General features: G+C 40.4%; 1 non-coding gene across 1 annotated transcript; it reads right to left on the reverse strand.

Moving 5' to 3' along the window:
* Window positions 1-4,273: 4,273 nt before the first annotated feature.
* TRNAS-AGA (transfer RNA serine (anticodon AGA)) lies at window positions 4,274-4,347 on the reverse strand. The gene has a single exon. It is a non-coding gene; the product is annotated as a tRNA-Ser (tRNA).
* Between the last annotated feature and the right edge of the window lie 535 nt (window positions 4,348-4,882).

Raw genomic sequence — 4,882 nt, forward strand, 5'->3', positions numbered from 1 at the left:
CTCTAACTAACGCCATGGCCCCCGAGGTGAGGTGGTGAGTCCCAAGCAATTCCTGGACCAGATGGTCTTCACTGAGGGTCTCAGCCACTTCTCCCCACCACTGTCCCCTCATCGGCAAGCTCATCAGTCAACACGCAGAATAATTTTGGTTCCTTTTTTTTCCCCTCCCATGCCATGTAGCTCAAGATTCATTAACTTCTCCATAAATTCAGGTCTTGGTGGAGCCTGCAAGGTGAATCCTTACAGACAGCAGTGTTCCCAGTCGGTAGGGACACTGAAAACTATCTGGTCAGACTGTGGACAATACAAGGGATAATTTAAAATCAATAATAAGGCTGAATAAAAAAGATAGCTTGCTTTTTATTATTACCGTGAACCAGCAATTCTAAACAATGCCGATGATTAAAATTTTCCTTCCCTCCAAAAACTATTTTGTTGCTCTAAGTTCAAAACAATTGGTACAGTAACTATTGGGTTCTAATAATACATATATAGAGTTCAAGTTAGTACATTTTATTATGTATCTTTTCACAAACTTGGAAATTTATCTGGAGAATTACCAGTTATACAGTGAGTCCCCAAAACAGAGTCTGCTTAAATGTTTCTGTAGACGTCTCCACTTTGAGGTTTAATAAACATGTTAGACCCAACATTTTCAGATACAAACAGTATATCTTCATCCCCAAATCTGCCCCATCCATAGCCTTCCTTATCTCACTTGATGGCAACACCATCCTTCCAATGGCTCCAGTCAAAACTCTTGAATGCATCCTTAACTCCTCTCTCTCTTTATATCCCACATTCAATTGGCACATCCTGTTGACTCTACCTATTGAAATGTATCCAGAAACCAACCCTCTCTGACTCCATCACTACCACTCCAGGGGAGGTGCCCACAACCCCTCACCTGGACTACTCCAGTAGACTCCACCCTGGTCTCCCTGTCCCACCATTGGACCCCGTGGTTAGCAGCCAGAGTGATCTTTTAAAATCACATACTAAGTCACATCTCATTTCTGTTCAGACCCTTCCAGTGGTACCCCATTTCTCCAAAGCAAAAGCAAAAATGTTTACAATGATTGACAAACCGGTACGACTAGCTCCGCCTAAAACTGTGCATGGATTAAAAATATGTGCACAAATTGTAAGAATGGTACTTAAAACCTTTGTTCTGCTCATACTCTTTCTAATAATGTATCCTAAGGACCTAATCATAAGTCAAACCTAAAACTCACACTTATTCCTCACAGCAGTGTTTATAACAACCGCAGTGACAACCCAATAGCTGGCATCGATGGAGTGCTTATTCCATGCCGTTTTCTAAATGCTTTATACAAGCTGACTAATTTAATCCTCACAAAACATCATAAGGTATGTAGCATCACTGTTCCCATTTTATAGGCAAGCAAGCTACAAGTAAATGGATTCGTCAAAGTCATGCAGCCAGGAAGGGGTATACGGGATCTAAACTCAGGCAGTCTATCTGCAGAAATTATGCCCTTAATTACTTTCCCAAAAGAGCAAACGAACTAGAAACCACGTAAATATCCAACCATGTAGGTTTGGTAAATAAAATACGGTGTAACTATATAATCATGAAACACAATATTTTCTAAATCCTTAATGATGTGAGAAATCAGTTGTGATGTTAAATGAAAAATAAGAAAATCAGACATAATAATCTGAATTTCACAAGTTTACATACATACACATGCATATGCATACATATTTATGTATAAGAAAGCAAATGTCAGGACATTTTAATAAAGATTATTTCAAGTGGACCAATTACCAGATGGTTTTATATTCTTCAGCACACTTCCTCATGTTTGATACGTTTTCTTCTGCAATGGTTTTTGTTTTACAACCAGGAAAAAAAAAATAAACCTTGTTTTTAAAAAAAAAGTTAAACTTGTTTGCCAAAATTGTTGTTTAAATGGCTAGATAATCAAGTTTGTCATAAAGTAGTCATGAAGATTATGGCAACATCTAGTAGTAATAGAGCAGACATTTCCAAAATTTTTTCTTACCAAGGAGGACTTACAGTTTTCTCCATCTAAATCCCAAAGTTTGAAAGATTCTATTTAACGGGAAAGAATGCCTTTAATTACCTTTAAACATTCAAGAAATACTCAGAGACAGAGAACTGCAGTATTCATGCCTTTATGATCAAACTGAGACAACCAACTTTATTTGTTAGAATTCCTGCCAAAAGCAAAAAAAAAAAAATCTTAATTCAGTTAAATCAAATATAATAATATCACCAAGTTTTTAAAGTGTTGAAGGTTACTTGAAGACTCTCATTTCCATCCTTACAGAGGACTTTGCATTTGAAGGCACTTCTGTAAGTGATGGTGATAAATTGTTAAATGAAAAACAGAAGAGAAAATTGTTTGTGCACTTGGATTTCTCTATCAGTTCAGAACGCCTTTGGCTTTGAGGAACAGAAAAGTCATCAGGACGAGCTGGGCACTCCCCAGCACGCCGGTATAGACATGTACTAACTCACTTCATCCTCACACAACCCCGGGAGGGTGTGGCACAATTACAGACAGAGAAGAGGAGGAACACAGTGGTTGAGAAACATATCCAAAGACAGACAGCTGTGAAAGGGCAGATCTGGGATTCAATCCCAGGCGTTGGACTCCAGAGTCCCTCCCTTCTTAACCTACATCATCCTGCTTTCAGAAAAAAGGAGGGACTCCCCATGTTACCTAGAAAAGCATCCATTTTGACCTGGGTCTCTTCAATGGTCCCTGCACACAGGAAACTTGTGGGAAGCTTAAGGAAGCCAGAAGTCAGCGTATTTTTTTTTCTTCATTTAAAATGGAAGCCATTTGGGAGTTGTGCTAATGCAGCAGTTTCTCCACCTTTCTGTCTGCAGTAAAATTGAATGAAATGCCTTCCTCCTCACAGGAAAAAACCCCACAAATGAACAAGGAGACACAGTTGCTCCCCTCGGTGAGCTGTTTGAAGGGCAGACAACTCCTGGTCCATCCATTACTGTGTAAATAATTAAACACCCTGAGTCTGCAGCCAAGGCTGGGAGGCCGCCGGAGGCGGGCTGCTGCAAATGTGGGTGAGCGCAGACTCGGTCAGTCATCCCCTTCTCCCCGTGGCTCTGTGGCCTTCAATCCGGAGGCAGCTGAGGCATGACTGTCCCTGGGGAAGCAAAACCCTCGCTGATGGGATGATCAGCTTGAAGTTTCCTTTGAAATGACAAGACCGTTCTTCACCCCTCAAGCCCCAGGACCTCACCACTCAGTGTGGGCTGCTCCAGCCCTAAGCATTGGTCAAAACCAGGACAGGGCATGGTATGATCTGTCTATGAGGCATTTATGACAGATGGTCAGGCGACCCTTTATGTACCATGCTATTAATTGAGTCCAAGCACAATTATTTTCTTTGCTGAAGATAAGTAGAGACATGAATAATCCAAAAAGACAAATAATGCATTGACAATTTACGACTGACTTTTAATTATGCTCTTGCATGTGAATGAAGACACATCTGCCACGCTTTAATCACTTCAAGTAATAGAACAAGGCCACACCTGTCAAAAAAAAAAAAAAAGAGGGAAAAATAGACTGGGAGCTGTCTAGTTTCCCCATCTTGCCCTCCTCAAGTCCAGTGCGGAAACTCCTCCACGTTATGAACCAACAGATCCCCCTCAGACTGCCGCAAGGGTCGACCATGCCCCCAGCCTTCCTGGATTAGGTGAACAAGCCCAGTGTTTGAGTTTCCAGGGACATCTTGGCAATAAAGTAAACAGAAAGAGCTGTGATGTCAGCAGAGCCCTCTGTGCATAGTGGGCATCATTAATAAACTTAAAAGCCACTTGAATGAACTTGAAACCCAAACTAAGATAATCTACCCACAGAAAACCCAGGGCAGTGGCAGCAGTCAAATCCAAACAATTTTGAAAAAAAAATGTTATGGAAATCGTTTTATTCTGTTAAGCTGCCAGGTTAATTAAATGGGAAGACATTCAGCTACTGAGCTTTTTTTTAGATTTTTTTGGGGGGGGGAGGTAATTAGGCTTATTTACTTACTATTACTTTTTTTAATGGAGGTGCTGGGGATGGAATCCGGGGCCTCGCTTGTGCCAAGCACCCTCTCTACCACTGGGCTATGTCACCCTCCAGCTACCAATCTTGTTACTATGAGTCTGAGCACATCCTTTTTTTTTTAATATTTTATTTATTTGTTATTGTATTACTTAATTATTTTATTCTGGTGGTGGAGGGAGGTAAGTAGGTTTGTTTATTTTTAGAGGAGATACTGGGGATTGAACCCAGGACCTCATGCATTCTAAGCATGTGCTCTACCACTTGAGCTACACCCTCCCCTGCTGGAGTTAGGGTCCTTTTTTCATTATTATTAGGTATATTCAGTTTACGATGTTGTGTCAATTGCTGATGTACAGCACAATGTCATGCATGGATATTCATATTTTCTTTTTCATATTCTTTTCCACCATAGGCTACTACAAGATATTGAATATATTTCCCTGTGCTACACCATATAAACTTGTTTATCTATTTTATATATATCAGTCAATATCTGCAAATCTCACATCTTTTTATACGTGATCCATAACCTACTGTACGCTGGGTAAATATACTATTGATTTTCTTATTGCATCAATAGGTGTTAAAATTCAGCCTCTTTTCTCTCACAGGAGGGTAACATACTTGAGACAGCAAAGTCATTCAAACAATTGTCACACTTACCCACCCAGCATTGCGTAGAAATACAAGAACACACACGTGTTTGCTTACATGTGTTTTTGCAAACATGTATGTGCGCACACTGCCCTAGGGCAGATTTAGAGCTCTAAGAACAATTTGTGCCATCCCAGAATCCCAGGAGCCCTAGAGAA

Source organism: Vicugna pacos, chromosome 5, assembly GCF_048564905.1.
Source record: "Vicugna pacos chromosome 5, VicPac4, whole genome shotgun sequence".
NCBI classification, from domain to species: Eukaryota; Metazoa; Chordata; class Mammalia; order Artiodactyla; family Camelidae; genus Vicugna; species Vicugna pacos.